At 39.5% G+C, this 14,194-nt stretch overlaps 1 protein-coding gene across 6 annotated transcripts in view; it reads right to left on the reverse strand.

Annotated features, from left to right (window-relative positions):
- Positions 1 to 14,194, reverse strand: part of FOXP1 (forkhead box P1) — a 635,379-nt gene that overhangs the window by 439,608 nt on the left and 181,577 nt on the right. The window contains exon 1 of one of the 6 annotated variants that reach the window (XM_064361898.1): positions 2,421 to 2,435. The exons of the other annotated variants lie outside the window; for them this stretch is intronic. The gene's annotated coding sequence lies outside the window, so the exon portion shown is untranslated. Of the gene's footprint in view, positions 1 to 2,420; positions 2,436 to 14,194 lie in introns of those variants that run through there. 6 annotated transcript variants of the gene reach the window in all.

Consider the following 14,194-nt stretch of genomic DNA (forward strand, 5'->3'; position numbering starts at 1 on the left):
CTCTATCAATAGAAATTTTTAAATAACCAAAAAAAATTACTGTTTGTATATTGATAGGACATAAATATTACCTACCTTGAGGCAATATTCCATCACTTTTTATTGGCTGACTACATTCATTTCCTGATTCTGAAGTGGTGTAAATGCAGTGAGGCCTCCAATCAATTAGGACTCCATAGGCTAAATGTGTAAGCAGCGGGAGGAGCGTGTTATAAATTTTACCTAAAGGAAATTGTAGGAAAACCGAGGCTTTCCTACAAGGGAGTTTCTGTGGCTCACAGAGGCCTGGATCACACCTTCATGAGCGACACATGGGTTCCTCTTGGCACAGGATCATCTTGACAGGTAACAGGTTTATGACTGATTTGCTCTTATAACTGCTGTGGCAATAAGGGTTACCTGAAGTGAGGATGAACACAATGGCATGTACAAAACAAATATAATGAAATAAAATCAGGTGGAAAAAAACTGAAGTGGTTCAAATGAACAAACTCCTACTTGCTCCTCAAAGAAAAAACAAAGAGCTTTCAGAAACATCTCTGAGAGATGTAAGAGAATATGAGTAAATTACAACAATTAAAAACCATTAAAGATAGAATAATTGAGAATACCTGTTTAGGTAACAATGACTTTCTTGAATGCCCATATCAGAGGGTCTATTTTTAATCACTCTTTTTGCAAAAACTTGTACAATTCAACAATAATTGTGGATTTTTAATTTTTATACATCCACAAGAGCATAAAGTGAAAACCATAAATTATACTGACTCCAGCTGTTAAATGTTGGCATTTTGTCTTTAAAAAAAAAAAAGTTCAAAAATCTGTTTCCTTAAACCAAGGAAATGTGGGAAAAGGCCATCCTGCCAGTGGAAACCTTCAGCAGCAGAAAGCTCGGGCTGCGGTTTCTTGCCGAGGCAGCAAACTCCACTGAAAGAGAAGTCACTGCCAACTCAAATACTGTTTGCTTTCACACCCAAGAACAAACTGTGTGCATGGTGAAGGCATGGAAGGGCTTGGAGCAGCTGGAGAGGACTGCAGAAAGGTAACAGTAGTGTCAGAGCTACTGTAAACTGGTTCTCGCTTTTCTATCAGCAAGTTTGCATCCAGGAAAACAATGCGATGCCTTCACCTTGCATCCAGCAGCCCTAAGTCAGGACCTGCTGTAACTTCAAACCTCTTTCCAAGCCAACAAGCCAAGGGATTTTTCAGAAAAAGAAAAAAGAAAAAAATCACCCAGACAAAAGAAACACATACTTCAACAGTGGGGTTCTAAGGGCCAACGAGGTTCAGGCTGAAATGGAGTCATGAGGAATTTCCATATCTCAATGTGACAAGCAACCCACCTTCTCTGTAAGCAGGAAATGCAAAGGAAGTGTTCACTGCAACTTTGTAAACCAAAGGCAGAAAGCTCCGCCAAAGCAAATATCCTTACTGCAAGGCTTCTGCTTAAAAGGTCCCGCAAGGTACAGTTGTGCCTCATGGATAGGCATCAGTTGTGTGTGTGTGTGTGTGTGTGTGTGTGTATGTGTGTCTGGTGGGGGGCAGTCAAGAATTCTATAGGAAGAGAAAAACAATCCAAGTCTCCAAAAAGCAAAAGGTTTATTCCATGATAACATTCGTTCCAGTTTCAAGTAAACAAAGGCCAACTTCTTATAGACATGGCACCATTTAAGTCGCAAGCTAAAAATGGTTAAATAAGAAAGATTTTAAAAAACTTTTTGTGCATGCTGCTTTGAAAGAAATAGTTCAAATTCTTGTGCAGTGCCATGTAGGCAGGAAGAGAAGAGCCCCCCGCCCCTTCATCTGAGACAAGCCTTACATTATCAAACCCTGACTTCCCATGCCTGGCCTGCTGCAAATCCAGAATCAAACGCTGTTAATTATTTGCAGGAAAAATCCTTTTCAAAGTAAGAAATCAAATTGTTTGTTTAAAAACTCCTGCTCCATCTAAGTTCCCCCCCCACTGAACATCATTGCTTCAAACAGCTCACATAAACGTCACAACCTCCAAACATCTATAAGGAAATGGTGAATCCGTATGAATGGAAGATCTAAGCATTCTTCACTTGTAATAATAACGTTTACCTAAAGCAAAAGTGTCACATATTTCTAATTCTAGATTGGACCTTGTCACGTTTCAATATTAAGAGTCAACTTTATCGACTTCCTCCAGTTTAAATCTAGAAACCTTTTTCTTATTGTCTTAACCACCCATGCCTACTGCCCCTACAAAAAGTTTCATGGTTTAGACACAGGTTGAAAAATCTGCCTAACTAAATAAACAAAGACTGCCTTTCTTTCCAAATAAAAAGGAGTTTAAGAATCTGTCTACTGTTCCCCCAAGACACAATCACATAGCGAATTCTCCCACCTCCAAAATGATTGATGTGATGTCTTTCCTTTCTTTCATCACTCCCTACCTTGTCTGGTCGCTGGTGAAAACCAGGAAGCCACAGACACACACTTCGGTCTTTCACTTGTGCGGGCCTCAATTCTCCAATGCCAGGTTGCTGCCAATGTCCTTGCAGCCAATGGTAAACAGGCCACAAGGTTCAAGTTAACTGCGGAGCGTTACTACACTGAACATCTGGTCATGAATGAACGGATTGCCCACTAACTCTCAGCATTGGGCAGCTGATGAAAAATTCAACATTTTCCTTGTTGGCACAGTTGTTTTGGAGAATTCTCTAGAGCTTCCTGAATTATATTAAGAAAATTTCACTGCAGCAATCTATATCTGTGAGAACAGCTGGTGTTGAAAGGGATCTGCTGCTCTCTCTCTGTGCTGGGGGACCTCATGTTGGATCAGGACACTTTTACTACATTTGTCCTTGAAAACTTAGCCTTCGTTCAGGGGTACTGGGGAAGCAGGAAAGACAGCTCACGATGCAGGATTCCGCACAGACGAACATCTTCATTCAGAGTGGAAAATCTATTACTCAGTTAAGAAGCCATTAAGATCAAAACAGTTCATTAGAAACAGACCTGTTTCCGAATTTTCTTTAGAAAACGTATCTAATCAAAATTATTGTTGGGTTATGAAATCAGATTGGTCCTGTCAGCATGGCACATTTCCTAAAGATTTTCAATAGAAAATAATGGTCCTTTATAAAACTGAACTAGATGCAACGTGTCCAAACATTACTTTTTCACCACATAACTGATTTTAAACTCAGCAAAGCGTTTTATTAAACCTAAGGGTGACACAATTAGAGCAAATCCAATGTAATACGTTATATCACACTCAGCACTGGAAGAGGTCACAGTGACAGAGGTGCCCAAGGTTTAAGAAAAGAAATTCTCTAAAAATACAACAGAAGTGTCTAAAGAAATTAACTTGTTAATGGATATACGTGATATATTATTATTCTTTTTGTTTAAAAAAAAGGAAGTGGTAAACTTAAGTCAAGCTAAATTTAGGCTATTATCTATGCAGCATAAATTTCACTTCTGTGTATAAATGCTAACTTGCATATTTCTCCATGGTAACTAAACTATGATTAAAACAACAGTGAAACCAGCCTTTAAAGCCACCTGTTTAACTAGGAACAACCTAATTTACAAAAATACTTAAACTTTGGAAATTTCATGGGCATCCATATCATGCTTTTCCCAGTAGAGAGCTCACTTTTCCATGAACATATAACTGCAATGCATTTGGCCTAGGTCACAATCATTCTTTTTTTAACTAGTGTAATTTTTTTTCATGTATTGTTCATGCTAACATAAGTGGTATTTAAGATTATTAAGAATAAGACTCTAATAACTCTTTCCAAGAAGGAAATTATTTTACCATTTGGAAGAGATTAATTTACCTAGAAAGTATCTTCACATTTTACAAAAGGAACAAATGAAAAAAGTGAGAAAATTCCAAACTGAAATGACTCTTTGAGATGGCAAGCCACATTCAAACTAATATTTTTATTAAGATAGCCTGGTAATTTACTAATGAAGAAATGGGCTCTTTTATTGGTGAAATTAAAGAAATAATTATAATATGCCCAAGAATAGTAAAAATGTAGGTATAAGCAATATTTTCTTATTTAATTATAAAACATAAAAGTAGATTTGAATGTGAATCATTTTGAAACCTTAGAATTAGGTTTAGAATTTAAATACTGAAAACCCCATGAAGTTGAAGCATAATCATAATAGGTCAGGTTTGGTGTGAAAATCATGACTCATATTCATGACACATATTCAGAAATGCCTCATACTAAAACTTTATTATAATCAAAAATTGATCGTCAGGTTTTTTTTTTTTTTTTTGTCTCCTGGTCTTTACATGATGTAATGTCTAAGGCCACATTTCACATTGTTAAGTATTGATGACTGTAGAAGACTCATAATAAAAAAAAACTCATAAAATGTATAATTTTATGTATACTTGCTTCTCTAATATCACATACATTTACACAGTGGATGCTAATTAGATAACAATGGTATTACTATAATGTCTATAAAACCTGTCTTTAAAACCAAATTCTGTTAAAAATAGTCTTTTCAAGCTGACATAGCCCATTTCCAGGGTCATATTTGAAATAATTAGCACTATTGCTAGTAAATGTTCTAATAAAACTCAAAAATGATTTCTAAGCAGAATGCAAAATTCTCTAAAACTTAACAGGAAAATCTTCCAGTAATCTGAGATAATCTTTCGAAAGGGTGTCTATGAGATCAAAGAAGTTTTAACATTTCAAAGTTCAGATTCTCTAGGGCCACTGACATGGCTCCTGAAAACCACTCCTGGAGAACTAAACCTATGGTCTCTCTTATCCCATCTGATTCTTTTTCATTTTTAAAAATTTTTTGTAGAGATGGGCTCTTGCTATGTTGCCCAGGCTGGTCTTGAACTCCCGGACTCAAGTGATCCTCCAGCCTCAGCATCCCAAAAAGTGCCAGAGCCACTGCAAGAGCCATTGTTACAGGCAGAAGCCACTGCACCCAGCCCCATATTCTTCTTTGACACATACAAATGTCTGCGGGGCAGAGCAAGAGTTTCTGAGAAGCAGATGGAAACAAAAGCCTACTACGCCTGCATCAACGATGTCCACAAAAAAGCCCCAATTTCCAGAAGAGTTAACAGCTCCCAACGTGCAGAATGTAAATTGTTCATATGCACCAGCCCAACTCCAAAGCAATCAGCAGTTATTTTAAGAAGTCCAGGATTTTTGTTTTCTAAGAACAATGATGAGTCCTCTTTAGAGACAAGTTTTTAAAACCAACAGAAAACTCTCCTTTTGAAGCCTCCCCATATTTCAAATCCAGTTCAGCGATGGAATAAGAAATCTAGAAGGAAGAATTTCATAGGCAGTGGTCATTTGTTCTTTACTAACATCCCAGACCTTAGAAAAGAAGGTCAAACAGGTTATCTGTATGAAGTGCCTAGGAACCAATGAGGGAAGAAGGTAACTATACCACCATAAATTTGTCTGCTAGCTTTCTCCCAGTAGGATATAAAGTCTCTTCAATGGATACAAAGATGCATTTTTGTCACTTAAAAAATAGATATTTTTAATAGATAAGGGATCAAATGGAAGGATCATCAGTAATAGCAACTTTGTATTTTGTGTATCATTTTGCATTTGTCAGGTAGCTGCCATTTCATCACTACACCAAACTTGTGTCAAAAGTAGTATCAGTCTTACAGATGAAATGACTCTGGAGAAACTAAATGACTCATCCCAAAAGTGCTGGGATTTCTCTGGGGACTCCAATCCCAGTGTTCCTTTCAGTATTATGCCTCTTAATTAAAAAACTGAACTGGAAGCTGGGTGTGGTGGCTCACATCTGTAATCCCAGCACTTTGGGAGGCTGAGGCAGCAGGATCACCTGAGGTCAGGAGTTTGAAACCAGCCTGACCAACATGAAGAAATCTTGTCTCTGCTAAAAATGGAGAATTAGCCAGGCATGCGTGGTGGCGCATGCCTGTAATCCCAGCTACTTGGGAGGCTCAGGCAGGAGAATCGCTTGAACCTGAGAGGCAGGGGTTGCAGTGAACCGAGAACCCGCCATTGCACTCCAGCCTAGGCAACGAGAGCAAAACTGTCTCAAAAAGAAAGAAAGAAAGAATTAAACTATATAATCCAGGCAAAACCATCTACTTCCCCCTAGTTAATATCTGCAGACCGTTTCACTGATTCTATTATTTGGTTCATGACTGAACAGATACCTAGTTCCCTTTTAGCATTAAAATAATAGGTAGAACAATAAAGCTCAATGTCTTATGACCCTGGCTTTCAAAGTCTGTAAGATCAGGCCCCAGCTAATTCTGCTGCCTTGAGTCTTTCTGCATTCCGTCTTGTATATCTTTTTTCTGTTCCTCAAAACCACCCAGTTTGTGCTACCCCAGGGTCTGAACACTGGTTGTTCCCTAAGTCTGAAATGCTTTTCCCTCCAAGCTGCTCCTGGCTGCCTCCCTCTTGCCATTCAGACCTCAGCTCAAAATCACCTCCTCTGAGAAGCCTTACCTGGCTACCTCATCTAAACTGGCCCAGGGGCACTCCTTACTCCATCATTCTGTTTTGTTTCGCTGCACAGCACTTTCCTCTGATACTGTTCTTTGCTGTTTGTTTAGTATCTGTAACCTACTGGAATACCAGCAACACAACAGCAAGGTTCTTGGCAGTCTTGTTAACAGCTATATCCCCAGTACTTACAACACTGCCTGGCACACAAAAAGTCTTCAATAAATAATTGCTAAATGAATGAATGAATCATATCCCACATCATATCAGTCTCCAATAATGTATCCTCCTCTTTATAATGCAGAGCCCTTTGATATGGTCAATGTTGCGCAAATTTCCTGTAATGAATGGGGGGGGGGTTGGGTATGAATGACTTGGCTACGTTAAAATGTATTCTAAATGCTCTGCAGAAAAAAAGACTGGTTTCTTTAATGATATATGGAGTAAGAAGCATCTTTGAACCCATCAGGAAACAGAGATGGGTTACAAAAATGCAGAGTTTAGTTACACAAATCCTTTCTATATTAATTAATCATCCAACATGAAAGAGGAGGCTTAAAGAAGGAGCAGCTAGGGCTTCATTCAGGAGGAGGGAGAGGGCAGAGCTGAGTCAGGTCTTAGGGTTCAGTTTGTCTTGAACTCCGGCTACCCGACTGCACAAAACCTTGAGTGCTGGAACAGTAGAGCATCAAAGCAGGGCAAGAATCCTGAAACTTTTGGAGCAGTCACAAAGAGCAGGAAGCTCAATAAGTGTCAGATGTAACCAGAAATGTGGTACCCGATGATTGCAACCATACCTAGCAGAAATGGAGTGCTCCACCCTAAGACCTGCACCTGGGACATTAGTTTAATCAACTCAAGTCTAGGAAGCAGATACACAATTATTGTGTCCATTTCATAAATGAGGAAACTGGGCTTGGAAAGTTTAAGTAACTGACCCAGTTGCAGAGCCAGGATTTGACCCAGGAAGTCTGAGTCAAAGCCAAGCTCTTAACCCACAGGCTCGTGTCCCAAGAGAACAAGCTTCCTACCAAGCACTGCATAAAGACTCCTAAAGGAGCCATGGTCAGCTAAGATCAGGCCGAAAGCAACTTACCTTCAAGTAACACACATTCCAGTTAAGACTGACTACATCGTTTACGGGGCCCATGGCATAATGAACATTTGGAACCCCTTGTCCAAAATTTTAAAAAATGTTTAAGAAGACAGCAACTGCAGAGCAGAGCGTGGGCCCCTTCCAAGTGTCAGGTCTTGTGAGATTGGGCATGTCTCATACCCAGGAATTCAGCCCTGGTTCTAAGTGTTTTATTGCTTTGAAACTTTACTCCCTGTACTTCAACTGTACTCATCTCTGTCTAAGGTTCAATGTATGAGTCGTAAGGAATATATATATATATTTTTTAATGGAACCAAGAGAGTCCAGGAGGGGTTAGAAGCACATGTACCTTTCCCACTTTATATTTTAAATTGTCTAAGCCATCAAGTGGCAGTCCCCGGAATTGCATGAATAGAGCTTAGGAAGCAAAAACCCATTTGGAAAGAACCAGATCAAACTGGATTCCAAGGTTCCAAACTTTAAGAGGGTTGCAAAAGAGCCATCTAAACGGCTCCTAGATTATGTGGACAAGCATTTATAATTTGAGAACATTTTATCTGGATGGATTTTGCTAGGATTTTCCAAGTGCTATCCTGAATGTAGGTATTGCTGCCCGTGGTTCTTTGGATTGTTCAACAAATACTTTCTGAATGTACATTATGTGCCAGGCAATGTGACAGGTCTTGAGGACATAGTTTTTGCCTCTGTGGAACCTACAGGGAAATAAATGTCAAACTGATAATGTTACAAACAGACATATAATCATCAAGTTTGGTCAAGTCTACAAGAGCTATCAAGTCTGTAGTACTGTGGGAGAAAACAGCAGGAGGACCCCGTATTTTCAGCTGAGAGGACAAGGAAGGAAACCCCCCAGACAAAGCTCTCACTGATTTCACAGAGTTAATCTAAAAACCTTCTATGTCTTCAACTTATACTATGTAGAATAATTTCTCCATCTTCACCAGAAGAGACAGGAAAGTTTCTATGTCTAGTATAATTCCAGGTCCCAAGCTGTACAGACAGACCCAATCCTACAGTTTAACTGTTCTCCATGTAACATTTTACAGGGATGCAAGGGAAGGAGGGAGAAGGCAGAGAGAGGAAAAGAGGGAAGAAGCAGAGCAAGGAGGGAGAGAGAGAAGAGGAGAGGAAGCAAGGAAAACCAGAAAGGTCACTACCTTCTGTCCACAATATAGCTTTTAAGACATAACCATTTTCTTTTTTTATCCTCCTCCAAAAGCTTGAAAACACTCTTCGTATCACTCGTAGCTTCTATCACTCCAGTGTCTTAACATTATTTTAACAGAGCTTTGTGTGTGCAAATAATGCTAAACCAGAAATTGTGCCTCTTTCCTTAGAAGCATCTATCTAATCTGATTGTATATAATGTCAAGTCGATGTGTGTAATATGTATGTCAACAGTGCTTAAGCAATATCTTGTCTCTACTTGCTTCTGATTTCTTTGAATTCTCATATTAACCACTCTCATTTTTTTTTAAAAAACAGTGCTGGGATTTTCCCTCTTTCAAACTTGACAGAAACGTAAGATATTTCAGTTCTTGCTATGAAGCACTAAGCACGCCGAAAACATCGCCAGCCCTTTAGTCTCATTAGTTTCCTTTAAACACCTACTTTGCTGGTATAAGCTAATGTGAACCCTTTTCACCCTGTTTAAATTCCAACATAAAATTTGTACACAACAATAAAACATGTGGCTCATTTGTCATGCTTCCATGAGCAACTATGTCACTCACACTACGAACCACAGGCTGGGTGGGCAGTGATTTTGCTCCCATTTCCCATCACTCAATTGTGCCTTCTGCAGAAAAGCTTTTAACAACCACATCTGGCCTTTAATAAATCACTGCACTTTGTCTTCCTGCCAAAACTCCTCCTTTATCTAACTTACATCTTCATGATGAGATAGGAAATCACGCATTATGGTGGTGACAAACAATTGTAATTATGTCATTAGTAGCCATTTAGTCTACAAAGGTGCTCAAAAAAGGAAATACAATGCAAAATAAGAAATATAGGATAATACATTGACCACAGTTCTAATCCGCTTTTACTTCATGAGTGTAAAAAGCTGGCATAATTCTTGGGCACAGCAGGCAGTAATGGCACACCACTTTATGAACTATACAGCTATTTTATTCCCCTATCTACTTAAAAATAAAAAAGCATTTAATAGCTTGATTTAGACATAAAAGTTATTTGTGATGCCTCGCTGATTATAATATTTATTTTTCAACTGTTCATAGAAGTGACTTTCTGCATTAGGAAGGGAACTTGAGTTATTTGGGTTTATGAAATTTAACAACCGTGTGTGTATGTGTGTACATATGTGTCAGTGTATATGTGTATATGTGTATATGTACATGCAAAACACACCCGGAGACATCTCTAAAGAAGTCAAACAACTTCACAGTGTGATACATTCTCTAAAGCTCCCAAGTCATGAAGAAAACAAAACTAAAAACCAGAAATTTAAGAAAAGGTGACTACCCTTACAAAAAGCATAAAATACCCTTTATTCCACTATTTCCCACCATACATTTTAGAAATCAGAAATTCAAGCAAGTTTCAAAATTCACAGCTATTTGGGTATACCTAAAGTTCTAGAATCCTATGTATTTCACTAAAGTCAATAAAAATCAACTCCCCGATTCCACATAGAACATACTTCCAACACTCACCCAGACAGAAGCAGGGAAAGGGGGCTTGCAACTTTTGACAACCTACGACTTTCTGAGATGGAGCAAAATGAAATTTCCTCTTACCACATCTCAACCTTTGAAATGCATACACCTAAAATATGTAAGTAAAATGAATCAGAAAGCACTGTGGTCAAACATCAGCAAGGGCAATTTTATGTATAACTATAGTCAGCCACTTCACTCTCTGCACCTCTTACAAACCTTGATTTTACCGAGAAATCTTTCCATGAAACTCTATAAATGACTCTATGGATCAATTAAAAATGTCTCCAGTTGTTAATTTGAAAAATATCTAGCAAATGCCTACTATGTTTCACATCAATCTGTCAACCGCAAGATAATTAAAATGTAAACCTAGAGACAAAAAATTAAAACTCAAAACACTGATGCCAAATCTAATTCATGTAGTGTTAATAATTTTGATCATTATTTCCAGATATATAAACGTTTTCATGTGATAAGCTTTCATTTTTAACCCTGCACTTGGCAGTGTATGTTTTCCTGGGAGGGTTTGGGGCTGAACCCATTGAAAAAAATTTTTGGGCAAGTATGTAAAAAATGTTTATGTCACCATAATATTGAGATAAATGTCACTGATATAATTACCTGGCTGATTCAACCCAGTACTGGCATGAATGAAACCAATTATTTCATAATTTTCATGGACTTAATCTAATAACCAGGTAGTTAGCTGTATTGGGTGTTTCTAAGGCATACACCTTCTCTGTTTTATTAATTTACGTATAATTTTTTTTTTTTTTTGAGACACAGTCTCACTCTATCGCCCAGGCTGGAGTGCAGTGGCACGATCTTCGGTCACTGCAACCTCCGAACTCCTGAGTTCAAGCGATTCTCACGCCTCAGCCTCCCAAGTACCTGGGATTACAGGCACGCGCCATCATGCCTGGCTAATTTTTGTATGTTTTGTAGAGACAGGGTTTCACCATGTTGGCCAGGCTGGTCTTGAAATCCTGGCCTCAAGTGGTCTGCCTGCCTCAGCCTCCCAAAGTCCTGGGATTGCAGGTATGAGCCACTGCTCCCAGCCAATTTATGTGTAACTGATGCTTTGTGTTGACTTTCGTCTGAATACAGAACCTCACATTTTCAAAAAATGCTTGGAAGTAAAAGAAGCCGAATTTTTCCCCATCATTTTTGTTTAAAAAGAGAAGAATCTTCCAGATCAGTGATCTACATTGCGTTCGGTATAGAACCACTGCCCCCTTGCAATTTTTCAATGAGCTTGAGGAAGAATTAGAAAGTGACCGTTTCAGACAAAGAAAGTAATATCCCAATAATAAACAGAGGCTTCAGGAGAAGGAGGAGGGAAGTTACATTTCATAAAAACAGAAGAATCTTCAGTCAAATTGACCTACATGCTGTCAGCTTGCTTTTCTCTTCATCAGTCTGTCTCTTGTCTAAGACGAGTCCTTCCGTACGGGAGTGTCCTCTACCCCCACTCAAAAAAATTTGACATTTAAAATTTTATTTTTTCTACGAAAAGCTTATCTGAAAACTCACATGCTTCTCTAGTTACATGTGAAAGAAACTGTACTTATATCAACATTATCTTTATTTATCAACTCCCCTGCACATTGCCCCCTGGGTACCAACAGTTCAAAAGTTTAAAAAGGGTTTTGAAAATAAACCAAGATAGAAAACAGGCACCAACTCCTATTTGGAACTTACATTCTCTTGCCTTCTAGCATTCTCTGGATGATGGATCAAGAGGAATGATAAAAGAGAGAGAGAGAGAGGCAGCTGCCAGGGGAGGGTATCAATTGGTGAGGATGCCATTTTCACACTGACTGAAAAAATCGTGCTGTCCCCAGAAGCTGTCAGGCTTAAGCAAGGGACAGATCTCCATATCACACCTCAGGATGAGAGGCAGCAGCTGAAAGCATCATTCACTCAGAAATCCTTCCTCTCTTTTATTCTTACATTTTCCTTGTTTTTAATGCTATTTTTGTTTGCTGTGGCTTCTAACATTCCTCTCTGGGTTTCTGTTAGCCTCTTAAAAGGCATGCAGGAGAGAGCACACAAACAGGTCTGTGTGCAGGACAACCTTTGCTGGGCATCTGGAACTATCTCTGCACTAGTGCTGCACTAATTGGTTGATACTTTCCTTCTCTAAATCTTGTTACAACCTGCAACTAAACACGAGACTCTCCCCATTCAATCAATGAAGCGGGATATCTCTCTTCAAACAAAGTGAATGGAGACAACACAAATTTGAATCTGTCTGTTATAAGACACCAGGCCCAAGCAGCCATGACTTCCTCCCTGGAGCACCAATGCAGTCCGCTGGGACACAGTTGTTCTGTACATGGAGTTATTCCTCACCCTTTCCCCCACCCCCATCCTACTCCTCACCAGGCTATGAACGCCTTGAGAGGAGAATGACATACAAACATCTTCCTCACTGGAGTGGTGGCAGGCTCTGAACTGGGGATCAAGAAACCTTAGTGAGTGCAGGTAACTGTCCTAATTCTACTTTCAGAAATTTACTCTGAAGAAGTTCTCGTGCATGCCAAAGATGTTTATTGCTTTAAAAATAAAATAATAGGCCAGGCACGGTGGCTCACGCCTGCAATCCCAGCACTTTGGGAGGCTGGGGTGGGGAATCACTTGAGCCCAGAAGTTTGAGACCAGCCTGGGCAAAAAGGCAAAACCTTATCTCTACTAAAAATACAAAAATTAGCCAGCCATGGTGGTGCACACCTGCAGTCCCAGCTATTTGGTGGGGGCTGAAGTTGGAGTATCCCTTGAGCCTGGTAGGCCGAAGCTGCAGTGAGCCGTGTTCACGCCACTGCACTCCAGCCTAAGCGACAAAATGAGACCCTGTCTTAATCAGTCAATCAAATCATAAATGTCTATCATCAGCGGAATGAATAAGCACAAGCACAGTTCATTGACAACTGACAGAATACTTTGTATACTTCTAGCAGGGTAAGCAAGATCTATACATGTCAACATGATACCTTTTTCAAAATTGTGTCTGAATAAATACAGCATGAAGTAGTTAGGATACAATATAGTTTGATACTAAACTTGTCAACGAAATACTCTTAGAAAAGGCTATGTGTGTATGTAAGTGTATAAAAATGGAATGGAGGCTGGGCGCAGTGGCTCACGCCTGTAATCCTAGCACTTTGGGAGGCCGAGGCAGGTGGACTGCCTGAGTTCAGGAGTCAGAGACCAGCCTGGGCAACACAATGAAACCCTATTTCTACTAAAATACAAAAAATTAGCTGGACGTGGTGAGGCATGCCTGTAGTCCCAGCTACTCGGGAGGCTGAGACAGGAGAATCGCTTGAACCCAGGAGGCGGAGGTTGCAGTGAGCTGAGATTGCACCACTGCACTCCAGGCTGGGCAACAGAGCAAGGCTGTCTCAAAAAAAAAAAAAAAAAAGGAATGGAACGGATACCCTAAGCTCCTGATGGAATGTGCTGCTGAGAAATGGGAAGGGGAAAAGTTAAATGAGATCTTAGGTATTGCTGAAATGTTTTATTTCCTTTAAATACATCTAGAAGCAAATAGGACAAGCTGCTAAGAAGTGTTCCTTCAGGGCGAAGGGGATGCGGATGACTGCTAACCCTGTACATTCCTCTAACTTGTACATTATCTTAGGCTGTCTACCCAATCCACTCCCTGCCAAGTGAATTCTGAAGATGGTTTGAAAAATCCTTCAATCAACTAGGTTGTCGTTTTACACATCTTTAGCCAAGCACCCTCTTCATCAGTTAAGAGATTTTATAAGCAAAGCCAAATTAGTTTCTCAAAAGAGGAAGTTTAGTTTTTTGTTTTGTTTTTTCTTTTTGGTGGAAATATCATAACCCTGATTATCTAGCGATCAGGAACAGTGAAGTTGGATCTTCTCCAAGTCACAGAATCCTCGTGTGTTCATGTGTGG

This window comes from Aotus nancymaae, unplaced genomic scaffold, assembly GCF_030222135.1.
Source record: "Aotus nancymaae isolate 86718 unplaced genomic scaffold, 86718_ANA_hifiasm-v0.15.2.pri h1tg000046l, whole genome shotgun sequence".
NCBI classification, from domain to species: Eukaryota; Metazoa; Chordata; class Mammalia; order Primates; family Aotidae; genus Aotus; species Aotus nancymaae.